The 13,489-nt window shown below is 42.2% G+C and overlaps 2 long non-coding RNA genes across 2 annotated transcripts in view; one reads left to right on the top strand and one right to left on the bottom strand.

The window, feature by feature from the left end:
- LOC148149386 (uncharacterized) overlaps window positions 1–7,299 on the bottom strand; it is a 104,302-nt gene extending 97,003 nt beyond the window's left edge. Inside the window, exon 1 of the long non-coding RNA XR_015757886.1 lies at window positions 7,182–7,299. This is a non-coding gene — a long non-coding RNA (uncharacterized LOC148149386). The remainder of the gene's footprint in view (window positions 1–7,181) is intronic.
- The window catches only part of LOC122553517 (uncharacterized), a 146,235-nt gene that overhangs the window by 27,203 nt on the left and 105,543 nt on the right, over window positions 1–13,489 (top strand). The window contains exon 3 of the long non-coding RNA XR_006312746.2: window positions 6,649–7,702. This is a non-coding gene — a long non-coding RNA (uncharacterized LOC122553517). The remainder of the gene's footprint in view (window positions 1–6,648; window positions 7,703–13,489) is intronic.

The following is a 13,489-nucleotide window of genomic DNA, read 5'->3' on the forward strand; positions in this document are numbered from 1 at the left end:
ATAGCCAAGTTCGATACCCAAGAGGATGGCTTCAACCAGGACCATGGGTTCATGTCACACTACAGGTGACTCCACTGCACTACACACCCGCGCGCGCACACACACACACTCTCCTACCGACCCATACACTCACGCAAACCCTCTCTCATACACAAGCTCTCTCTCATATGCTCCCACATACACTCGCACACGCTCACACGCACCCTCTCATAGACCTATACCCCTTTACACTCACATTCACACACATATACAGATACACACACACACACACACACACACACTCACAGACACTCATACCTCCTTGAGCACACACACCCACACATATAACTTTGTGGGGTGAATTTGTACTTGCAGAATTACATTTTATTTTTCTCAAAAATTGCATGAGTCCATGTAAGAGTCTGTAAATCCCTTTTGTGGATCAGAATCAGTCTGAACATTGGGGCACAGACAGCCTCACACCTTCAATGCATTATCTGGGCCAACATGGCACCTATTGTTAAAGATCACTTGAGAAAGTTCTGGAATTTACATATGAAAGAACAGAAGCCAACATGCCCATTCTGAAAGATGAGAGACTTAACAAACAATCCAGATCTTTTTTCGATTATATAACTTCAGTTAAATCACAGTGTAAACTTTTGCTATGAATTCTGTGTCCTACAATCTTATACTCCACAAGGAGCAGTGCTCCGAAAGGTCGTGCTTCCAAATAAACCTGATGTTAATATATATTGTAAACCAATATGCCTGAAGGAATTGAATGCAATAACTCCAAACTTGCAGATGACACTAAGTTAGGTGGCAGTGTATGCTGTGAGGAGGATGCTAAAGGTCTACAGGGTGACTTGGACAGACTGGCTGAGTGGCAACTACTTGCCAAATGCAATATAATGTGGATAAATATAAAGTTTTTGTTGAGGCCACACCTTAAGTATGGTGTGCAGGTTTGGTCTCTAGTTTGAGGAAAGACACTCTTGCTATTGAGGGAGTCCAGCGAAAGTTCACCAGACTGATTCCTGGGGTGGCAGGATTGACATATGAAGAATGTCTGAATCAACTGGGCTTTAGAAGGAATTTAGAAGAATGAGGGGAGATCTCATAGAAACATATAAAATCCTGATGGGACTAGACAGGCTAGTTGTGGGAAAAGTATTCCCAATGTTGGGGAAGTCCAAAACTAAAGGTCACTGTCTTAGAATAAAGGGTAAACCATTCAGAACTCTCCTTTTCACAGCAGAGAGCGGCGGGAGCTGGGCGGAAGTGAGGTTGGAGCGCAGAGCTGGTTGGGAAGATAAGTGTTTGATACTTGAGTGGGTGTGTTCTAGACCCCAGGCCCTACATAGTAGGGCCTCCCTCTCATCCTCCTCCTCTAACCTAACTTTAAAGTCCACAGGAAAGCTACTCAGTGTTCTTGTTTTGGAGACGAAGTGTAGAGTAATGGCAGCGCAGGCAGTGGAATGTTCCTCCTGCAGGATGTTTGAGGTAGGGGTGACCACCAATACTCCTGCCGACTTCGTCTGCAGGAAATGCAGTCAGATCCTGCTCCTCACAGAACGAGTTAGGGAACTGGAACTGGAGTTGGATGAACTGAGGATTATTTGAGAGGCTGAGAGGGTGACAGATAGAAGCTACAGGGACATAGTTACGCCAGAGAACAGAGGTAGCTGGGTAACAGTTAGGGGTGGGAAGGGGAGGCAGCAGGCAGTGCAGGGATCCCCTGTGGTCATTCCCCTAAACAATAAGTATACCGCTTTGGATACTGTTGGGGGGGAACGGCCTAGCAGGGGTAAGCTGCAGTGACCGGGTCTCTGGCACGAGGTCCGGCTCTGAGACTCAAGGTAAAGGGGGAGAGGAGGAGAGCGCTAGTTATAGGAGACACTCTAGTTAGAGGGACGGACAGGCGGTTCTGTGGACATGGGCGAGACTCTCAGATGGTTTGTTGCCTCCCGGGTGCCAGGATCCGAGATGTCTCGGACCGTGTCTTCAGAATCCTTAAGGGGGAGGGTTTGCAGCCAGAAGTCGTGATGCACGTTGGCAACAACGACATAGGTAGGAAGAGGGGTGGGGAGGTCATTCAAGAGCTCAGGGAGTTAGGCTGGAAGCTAAAAGCTAGGACAGACAGAATCGTCATCTCTGGGTTATTGCCGGTACCACGTGACAGTGAGGCAAGGAATAGGGAGAGAGTGCAGTTGAACACGTGGCTGCAAGGATGGTGTAGGAGGGAGGGCTTCAGGTATTTGGACAATTGGACTGCATTCTGGGGAAGGTGGGACCTGTACAAGCAGGACGGGTTGCACCTGAACCAGAAGGGCACCAATATCCTGGGGGGTAGGTTTGCTAGCACTCTTCGGGGGGGGTTTAAACTAATTTGGCAGGGGGACAGGATCCGGACTTGTAGTCCAGCAAGTAGGCTAGCTGTTTGTCAGGATGTCCAAGAATGTAGGGAGGCTGTGAAGAAGGTAGCACTGACAGGGAATACTTGCGGACACAGAGATGGGTTCAAGTGCGTATACTTCAACGCAAGGAGTATCAGAAATAAGGTGGGTGAACTTAAGGCGTGGATCGGTACCTGGGACTACGATGTTGTGGCCATCACGGAAACGTGGATAGAAGAGGGACAGGAATGGTTGTTGGAGGTTCCTGGTTACAGATGTTTCAGTAAGATTAGGGAGGGTGGTAAAAAAGGAGGGGGGGTGGCATTGCTAATTAGAAATGGTATAACGTCTGCAGAAAGGCAGTTCGAGGGGGATCTGCTTTTGGAGGTAGTATGGGCTGAAGTCAGAAATAGGAAAGGTGCAGTCACCTTGTTGGGTGTTTACTATAGGCCCCCCAATAGCAGCAGAGATGTGGAGAAACAGATTGGGAAACAGATTTTGGAAAGGTGCAGAAGCCACAGGGTAGTAGTCATGGGCGATTTCAACTTCCCAAATATTGATTGGAAGCTCTTTAGATCAAGTAGATTGGATGGGGCGGTGTTTGCGCAGTGTGTACAGGAAGCTTTTCTAACTCAGTATGTAGATTGTCCGACCAGAGGGGAGGCCATATTGGATTTGGTACTCGGTAATGAACCGGGACAAGTGATGGGCTTATTAGTGGGTGAACATTTTGGTGATGGTGACCACAATTCTGTGACTTTCACCTTGGTTATGGAGAGAGATAGGTGCGTGCAACAGGGTAAGTTTTACAATTGGGGGAAGGGTAATTACGATGCTGTAAGACAGGATCTGAGGAGCATAAGTTGGGAGCATAGGCTGTCAGGGAAGGATGTCGTGGAAATGTGGAACTTTTTCAAGGAACAGATACGACGTGTCCTTGATATGTATGTACCTGTCAGGCAGGAAAGAAATGGTCGTGTGAGGGAACCTTGGTTGACGAGGGAGGTTGAATGTCTTGTAAAGAGGAAGAAGGAGGCTTACATAAGGTTGAGGAAACCGGGTTCAGACAGAGCAGTGGAGGGATACAGGATAGCCAGAAGGGACCTGAAGAAAGGGATTAGGAGAGCTAAGAGAGGGCATGAAAAATCTTTGGGGGATAGGATCAAGGATAACCCAAAGGCATTTTATGCATATGTGAGAAACATGAGAATGACGAGAACGAGGGTAGGTCCGATCAAGGACAGTAGTGGGAGATTGTGTATTGAGTCGGAAGAGATAGGAGAGGTCTTGAATGAGTACTTTTCTTCAGTATTTACGAACGAGAGGGACCGTATTGTTGAAGAGGAGAGTGTGAAACGGGCTGGTAAGCTAGAGGAGATACTTGTTAGGAAGGAAGATGTGTTGGACATTTTGAACAACTTGAGGATAGACAAGTCCCCAGGGCCTGACTGGATATATCCCAGGATTATGTGGAAAGCAAGAGAGGAAATTGCAGTACCATTGGCAATGATCTTTTCATCTTCAATGTCAACGGGGGTGGTACCAGGGGACTGGAGGGTGGTGAATGTTATGCCCCTGTTCAAAAAAGGGAATAGGGATAACACCGGGAATTACAGGCCAGTTAGTCTTACTTCGGTGGTAGGCAAAGTAATGGAAAGGGTACTGAGGGATAGGATTTATGAGTATCTGGAAAGATACTGCTTGATTAGGGACAGCCAGCACGGATTTGTGAAGGGTAGGTCTTGCTTTACAAGTCTTATTGAATTCTTTGAGGAGGTGACCAAGCATGTGGATGAGGGTAGAGCAGTGGATGTAGTATACATGGATTTTAGTAAGGCATTTGATAAGGTTGGCTATAGTAGGCTTATGCAGAAAGTCAGGAGGCATGGGATAGAGGGAAATTTGGCCAATTGGATAGAAAACTGGCTAACCGGTCGAAGTCAGAGAGTGGCGGTAGATGGTAAATATTCAGCCTGGAGCCCAGTTACAAGTGAAGTTCCGCAGGGATCAGTTCTGGGTCCTCTGCTGTTTGTAATTTTTATTAATGACTTGGATGAGGGAGTCGAAGGGTGGGTCAGTAAATTTGCAGATGATTGGTGGAGTTGTGGATAGTGAGGAGGGCTGTTGTCGGCTGCAAAGGGACTTAGATTTGATGCAGAGCTGGGCTGAGGAGTGGCAGATGGAGTTCAACCCTGCCAAGTGTGAGGTTGTCCATTTTGGAAAGACAAATAAGAATGTGGAATACAGGGTTAACGGTAGGGTTCTTAGTGAGGTGGAGGAACAGAGGGATCTTGGGATCTATGTTCATAGATCTTTGAAAGTTGCCACTCAGGTGGATAGAGCTTGTAAGAAGGCCTATGGTGTATTAGCGTTCATTAGCAGAGGGATTGAATTCAAGAGTCGTGAAGTGATGTTGCAGCTGTACAGGACTTTGGTTAGGCCACATTTGGAGTACTGTGTGCAGTTCTGGTCGCCTCACTTTAGGAAAGATGTGGAAGCTTTGGAGAGGGTGCAGAGAAGATTTACCAGGATGTTGCCTGGAATGGAGAATAGGTCGTACGAGGATAGGTTGAGAGTGCTAGGCCTTTTCTCGTTGGAACGGCGAAGGACGAGGGGTGACTTGATAGAGATTTATAAGATGATCAGAGGAATAGATAGAGTAGACAGTCAGAAACTTTTTTCCCGGGTACAACAGAGTGTTACAAGGGGACATAAATTTAAGGTGAAGGGTGGAAGGTATAGGGGAGATGTCAGGGGTGGGTTCTTTACCCAGAGAGTGGTGGGGGCATGGAATGCGCTGCCCGTGGGAGTGATAGAGTCAGAATCTTTGGTGACCTTTAAGCGGCAATTGGATAGGTACATGGATGGGTGCTTAAGCTAGGACAAATGTTCGGCACAACATCGTGAGCCGAAGGGCCTGTTCTGTGCTGTATTGTTCTATGTTCTAACTGCGATGAGGAAGAATTTCTTCACTCAGAGTTGTGAACCTGTGGAATTCTGTCCCACAAGAAGCTGTTGGGGCCAGTTGATTAGATATATTCAAGAGGGAGCTGAATGTTGCCTTTGTGGCTAAAGGGATCAAGGGGTATGGAGAGGAAGTGGGACTGGGATACTGAGATTACGTGATCAGTCATGATCATATTGAATGGTGGTGCAGGTTCGAAGGCCTGAATAGGGCTGAATCGGGAGGCACAGTGGCTCAGTGGTTAGCACTGATGCCTCACAGTGCCAGGGACCTTGTTCGATTTTCACCGTGGGCAACTGTCTGTGTGGAGTTTGCACATTCTCCCCATGTCTGCGTGGGTTTCCTCCTACATTCCAAAGATGTGCAGATCAGGTGAATTGGCCATGCTAAATTGCCCATAGCGTTAGGTGCATTAGTCAGAGGTAAATGTAGGGGAATGGGTCTGGGTGGGTTACTCTTTGGAGGGTCAATATGGACTTGTTGGGCCAAATGGCCTGTTTCGATACTGTCGGAAACCTAATCTAAAAAAATCTATTCCTGCACCTATTTTCTGTTACTAGAAGGTATTGGGATCAAATTTTGTTACAGAGACTTCAGCACAAAAGCCTATGCTGACATTGCACTGCCATACTGAGGGAGTGCTACATTGTAAGAGTTACTGCCTTTGGGACATGATGTAACTGAGGCCTGCCTGCCTTACCAGGAGAATGCAAATGATCTCATGCTACTATTTTGAAGGGGAGGAGGTAACTCCAGCATCCAGGTCAACATTTTCCATCAATCAGCATCACAAAAACGGAAGGTCACTGTCAGTTTACAGATTGAGAGAGCTTGCTGTGCTCCAACTGGTGGCTGTGTTTTCATAATTGAAATGATGATTACATTTCAGGATACTACTTCATTTGCTGCCCTGTGGGTCATTGAGAGGTCATGAAAGGTACACTATAAATGCCAATTTTTCTTTCTTTTATGCTTCCAATTGTCGACTCCAAAGATTAAAATTTAAAAAAAACTTTTGTATAAAATTACACAGAGGAATTCATTTTATGATTTGTTTTCAGTCACAGTTGTGAGGGGACTAAATGCCATTAAATTAATCTTTCACTCATGATTATATTGTGACCAAAGCATTGTTCTTGATAAAATAGCTTGAAGTTGTATATTTTAGAATTCAAGACATTCAAAGACTCGGGTACACAATGAACACGTATTGCATGCTGAATCACCGCTTCTACCTCCATCCCCCTTTTTGCTGTCAAGTTAACCAAATAACATTTCTTGTTTTGATATTCTGTTGGTTGACAGACTGCCCAGAACTGGATTGTTGGCACGGCGTGGAGTTCATCTGAGGACAAGCAATGCTCCAGCGCACGTTGAATGCCGCTGAATGTGGTATTTATTACACAGAATGAACGTGGAGTTGGGTTTAATCACTGCATTCCTGACAGCACATCGACGAAAACAATTTTAATTATAATATTCAGAGCACTCTACACACAATCAAACCTCTCAGAACAATGCACAAATCACAAGCTACTTAAATATACAGGATTTACTGCAGTACCGTTGTGAAATGAATCTGTTAACCGTTCATAACCGTTAACCTATCTAGTTTTTAAAATACTACAAGAACCAGCGAACACCATAGATTAAATGTTGATGTAGTAATGAATAATTCTCAATAAACTGTAACAGACAACACTTTTAGACCAACTCTTTTTCAATAAAACGGCAATTTAACCAGTGCACCATGGTTATTTCAATGTGAACCGCGGTCTCTTTCAGGAGTCAATCCAACTGCTATGGAAATGAAATAGAAACGAGGAAAGCTTTCTTACCGGCTGCACTTTCAAACATTACTCTGAACGTGCGGGCAGGTATTTCTGCAGATACCAGCAAACTTGGCTAGTCTATACTTCAAACTTTAATTCGAAGTTTTTTACTCTAAAGGAAGTCAGCTAGTCCCTTGTGAACTTTCCCAGCGAGTTCTGGCCTGCTTTTGAAAAAAAAATCAGTTGTTGAATCGACATATGTTTCAAAAATGCAAATGACCCATAAACTCGGCACGGAACTGTGTGCTTGTAGAAAAATTGTAAAAGCTTCCAAAATGCAGGAAGTTCGTTCCTCTCTTTTGCTTTACTTTCAAAGCACAAAGACAGACGACCAGAATTAGGAAAAAGACTATTTTTATTGTCTGAAATCAGAAGTGCTTCGAATATTGCTTAACTTTTAAGCTTTATCACCAGTTCAACGTCTCTTCCAGAGAAACTGACAAGGTGAATATAAATTGATAAAACAGCTGGCGCTTGGAGCAGAGATGAATGACTTCCCCTTCATCCCAGGATTTGGGTTCATTGGGGTACGTATGGAATTATTGATGTTTTCATATCTTGTCTTGTTTTTAATGTGTTGGCAGCACATTCCAAATCCTAACAACTCTCTGAGAGAAAAAGTTTCTCCTCATCTCACTTCTAGCTCTCTTGCTGACAGTCTTGAAATTGTGAGCACTAGTTACTGACATACCAACTCCTGGAAACAGCATATCCTTCTTTGTCCTGTCAAAATGTTAATAATTTTGAACACCTCAAGATGGTCACCTCTTCATCTCTGCTTCAAGAGATGAAGAGGTGACCATCTCCCTATCTCCCCAATCTTTCTTTATATCTAAAATGCCTCATTCCTGGTATCATTCTAAAAAATTTCCTTTGCAATCTCTCCAGGACTTTAACATCTTTCCTTAAGTAAACTGCTCAGAACTGAGTGCAATACTCCAAATGATTTGCAGAGGTGTAGCATCACTTCCTTGCTTTTATACCCTTATGTCTCTATTTATGAAGTCAAGAATTCTAGACGCCTTCTTAACAACTGTTTCAACTTGCCTGACAGCCTTCAGAGAATCATTCACATGAATTCTGAGATCCTGCTGTTCCTGTACATCCATCAAAATTGTGCCATTGAGCCTATATTGTATCTCCTCCAGGTTTTTTCTATCAAAATGCATTACCCTACATTTTCCTGTATTGAAATTCACTTGCTGTGTACCTGACTATTTAGTCAAATTGTCAATTCCTTTTGAAGTTGCTTGGCATCATCCTTACATTCACTATTCTCTCTAGTTTAGTATTATCTGCATATTTAGAGATTTTGCCCTCTACACCTATCTACAAATCATTTATATAAATCAGTAAAAGCAAAGGTCCCAACACCGATCTCTGGGGATCACTACTTTCAACTCATCACTAATCTGAGAAATGCCCATCTATACCTACCCTCTGTTTCCTATCTTTTAGCCAATTTCTATTCCATGCTGCTCAGGGTCCATCAATCCCAAACGTTTCTAATTTGCAAACCAATCAACCATGTGACATTGTTTCAAATGCTTTCTGCAAGTCCAAATATACAGCATACATGACTACCATCATCCACTGCCTGTGTCACCTTGTCAAAGAACTCATTCAAATTTGTCAGACATGACCTGTCCTTGACAAAGCCATGCTGACTGTCTTCCTTCTTTAAGGAAGAAACATGCACACTGTATAAATGGGAACATATGGATGTATTGTCCATGGATTTCCAGAGGGCATTTGATAAAAATGGTAGAACAAAGGTTATATTGAAAAGTAAAAGCTCACGGTGTAGAAGATAACATGGATAGAAGATTGGCGAGCTAACAGAAAACACAGAGCATATTCTGATTGGTAAGGTGTAACGAGTGTTGGTTGTTAGGGTTTCAACTGTTTACAATCTAGAGATATCAATGACTTTGAAGGGACCAAATATGTAGTGGAAAAATTGCTGATGACACAAAGGTACATGAGCAAGTAAATTACGAAGAGGACATAAGGAAGCTACATATGTTAAGTGAGTGGACAAAGACTTAACAAATAGTGTAATTTGGGAACATGTGAGATTTTCTATTTTGGCAGGAGTAATAAAAAAACACTTTGCCTAAATAGTGAGAGATTGCAGAGCTCTGAGATACAAAGGCATCTGTGCACCTTGGAGCATGAGTTGCAAAATGCTAGCATACAGGTACAGCAAGTAATTAGGAAGCTAATACAAAGTTATTATTTATTGCAAGGAGATTAATACAAAAGTAGGGAGATTATGCTTCAGTTATACAGGACATTGGCACGCTCACATTCAGCAAACTGTGTACAATGCTAGCCTCCTTATTTAAGCAAGGATATAAATACATTGGAAGCAGTTCAAAGACGGGTCGCTGAACTAATACCTAGAATGAGTGGATTGTTTTGTTAAGAAAGGTTACAAAGGTTAGCCTTGTATTTCCAGGGGTTTAGAAGACTAAGAAATGATTTGATTAAAACATAAAAGATCCAGAGGGGTCGTTATAGAGGGCATGTACAAAGGGTTCTTATTTTTGTGGGAGAATCTAGAATTAGGGGTCACTGCTTAAAAAGAATGAATGCAGTAGCTTTTTTTTAAACAAAGTGAACTGAACATTTTTGGGAGGATCATATATGTTTTTGTTATGGTAAAACATAACTTTTAAAAATAAGTTTATGTGACAATCTAGGACACATTTACATCAGGTGTAACTAAAATTTTTATTAAACAAAACAATAACATCTGGTGGTTTCAATTATCAGGCAGGCCTGTTGGTTGTTATGTTCACGTACTCCACCAAACTGAATACAAGCAACTAAGTGGCCTATTTGTATATGATAATACCCGAATAATCCATTGGATGGACCTAGTCTTTGGCAATTCTGACTGAGAATACCATCCCAGATAATTCTCACAATTCTGGATATTTGTTTTTGGTGTCAGCGCTCCCTCCTCCTTCCCCATCATGATCCATTGTATAGATTGTACAAGCCCCTAAACCACCCCCACCCCCACCACCACTTTGTACGTCTAATGTTTAGTGTACAGCTGACCTTGCAGGGAGCCTTTCACCGCTTCGCACTGCATTATTCTCCAAGAGAATATTATCAAGATGCACAAACAATAATCCTGCTGGATAAATCCTGTCCTACTTTCATCATTAATGGACTTTCACTATTTAATGGAAACTAAATAAACAAGGGTAGACCCATAGAAATTTAGAACATGGAAACAAGCCTTTCAGTCTAACTTGTCCATGTCACCCAGTTTTCACAATTAACCTAGTCCTCCATGATTATCCCACCCATCCATCCATGTACCTGTCCAAATGTTTCTTAAATGTCAAAATTGTGCTATCTCTGGCAGCCCGTTCCAGGCATTCGCCATGCAGCATGTGGAGAAAATTGTCCACCTGGACCCTTTTATATCTCTTCCCCTCTCACTTAAACAATGCTGTCTAGTTTTAGACTCCCCTACCATGGAGAAAAGCTGTCGGCTATCTACTTTGTCGATGCCTCTCATGATTTTATAAACCCTTATAAGGTCACCCCGCAGTCTCCTAATAAGCAGGGTAAAAGTCTCAGCTTATCCAGCCCCTCATAACTCAAGCCTTCCAGTCCAGGTAGCATCCTAGTAAATCTTTTCTGTACTCTTTTTTTAGTTTCATAATATCCTTTCTATAGTAGGGAAACCAGAACTGCATGCAGTACTCCAAATGTGGCCTCATTAATGTCTAGTACAACTGCAACAGGTTGTCCCAACTCTTATACTCAAAGCTCTGACCGATGAAAGCAAGTATGCCAAAAGCTTTCTTCTTCACCCTGACTACCTGTGACTCCAATTTCAAGGAGCTATGAACCTGTACCCCTAGATCTCTTTGTTTTATAACACTCCCCAGGGCCCTACCATTGACTGTGTGAGTCATGCCCTGGTTTGCTTTATCAAAATGCAACACTTTGCATTTCTCTAAATTAAACTCTCTCTGCCATTCCTCAATCCACTGGCCCAGTTGATCAAGATCTTTTCATATTCCCAGATAACCACCTTCACTATCCACTGTACCACTAATCTTGGTGTCATTCACAAGAGTAGTAACCATACCTCCTAAATTCTCATCCAAAGCATTTATATAAATTACAAATAATAGTGGGCCCAGCACTGATCTCTGTGGCATGCTACTGGTCACATGCGTCCAATTTGAAAAACAACCCTCTCGCACCTCCCTCTGTCTTCTACCTTCAAGCCAATTTTGCATCCATTTGGCTAGCTCTCCCTGGATCCCACAAGGTTTAATCTTACTCAGCAACTGACTATGCAATATCTTGTCAAAGGCCTTGCTAAAGTCCATGGAGACAACATCTACCGTACTGCCTTCATCTACTTTCTTGATCACCCCTTCCAAAAACTGAAACACATTCACAACTTCCCATGCATGAAGCCATTTTGATTATCACAAATGAGTCCTTGCCTCTCCAAATTCCTGTAGATCCTGTCTCTCAGAATCCCCTCTAACAACGTATCCCCAAAAGTGTTAGACTCAGCAGTCTGTTGTTCCCAGGCAATAGCAAGTTAAGAAAAAACTACAGTAAAATGGTGATGTGGAATACTTGTAATTTCTTGTTATGTAGAGTATTGAGATAGTCAAAGATGCCCCTGTATCCTGATTTACTTGCAAACAGGTCTATGTACAAAAAGAAAGCAAATAAAGTAATGTGATAAATATATGAATGAGTGTTTATTTTTAAATTCAGTCACGCCTTAAAATGGCCTTATCTTGTATCATAAAAGGCATTTATGTGGATTAACTCCAATATCTTTAGCTGCTGAGCATTCTTTCCTCCAGTCAGTCTATCAAGTTGTCAATGCAGTTAAATACCTTTACTCTGTTTTTAGACTGCAATGTGAAATCCTGGAGGATCTCTATAGCCCTTGCAGTTTCAGCCATGGAAAAATGTGGGTGAACAGGCAGGCATTTGGGGTCATGAGGGTGATAATCTTCCTTTGCTTCCATTAATACATTTTGTGCCCACTTTCCTGATCCATGCCTGAAACATGCTGGAGTTTTTTTTTTGTTCGGCTCATACTGTGTGTGGGTAGCATCTTGCAAAGCAACGTGGCTTCTTGGACTTTTCTATTACAAGAGATAGCAGGTTTTTGGACATTCATATTAGTGCTGGCCACAGCAGTGACATGTTTTTTGACTGAGGTTCTGCTTTACACATTTCATTTTTAAATGTTAGAGAACAATCTGGTAAAAGATGAGAAACAGTCCAGTCTCATTCATGTTAAAAATATCTCTAGGTGCATTCTCGTTCAGGACGATTGAAATCTTCTTGCAGCAGTTGTTACAGGTTTGACTGTCATTTTAGGTCCTAGTGTTACCTAATGCTACTCCCATTGGTTGGCTTGGTTATAAAACAGCCGTCCCTGAATTCAGTTAATCTGGAATTACCAGTCTGAATCTTTAGTTTACCACAGGCATCAGTCTATTTCCTATTCTGACGGTGGCAATGGCTGGCACCTTTGTCACAATTAGATTTTCAGGTGAACTGAATTCAACTCTGTGATGTCACTATTTTTACAGGTACAGTTACCAGTTGGTAAGTGACAGGAAATGCATTATGAAAATCCATATATCTCAAATGATATGAGCTCAATACTACAGCCCATGATATAAAACAACGCAGTTTTGGCATATGCCATATAGTTGATTAAATCCCATTTTATGTTGCTGTCCTGATTGAGTGTGAGTTTCCACACATGTGAATGTATTGGATGTATGTGAATGTGATGATAACTGTGTATAGTGAATATGATGATAATGTAACATGGAAGTGTACTGCTTATAAACTGACCTGCATGTTTTAATCTCTTAGTGATGTTACCTTTGACATTCAGCCCAGTTAAATATAGCTTGATAGTTGTGCTTTGACACTTTTTTCAAAGTGCTTGTTTTCTTTACAAAATTCCAGTACTCTTTTCCTTCTGCTTTTGTCTTCTTTCACTTTTAATTCTTAGTTCAGATAATAATGAAATTTTGTAATAATTGTTTGTGAAATAAGAGCTACTTGATGTGAAACATAGTAGAAACAAGACAGTAAACTGCCTTTTCAACCAACATGCAAGATAAATTCTGTTGTGCATTTTGGTACAGTTTCAGGGTCATAATGATATGTGAAGTTGCTTTGGAAAATCTATTGATCAAACAATGGTCTACAGTGGGAAAACAAAACTTCCTTTTTTTTGTACAAGGCAATGTTCTGTTTCAGAGAATCATTTACAGATAAAGCATTCATTT

The sequence above is a fragment of the Chiloscyllium plagiosum genome, unplaced genomic scaffold (assembly GCF_037043375.1).
Source record: "Chiloscyllium plagiosum isolate Xiang-an unplaced genomic scaffold, Cpla_swu_hap1 HiC_scaffold_8, whole genome shotgun sequence".
NCBI lineage: Eukaryota > Metazoa > Chordata > Chondrichthyes > Orectolobiformes > Hemiscylliidae > Chiloscyllium > Chiloscyllium plagiosum.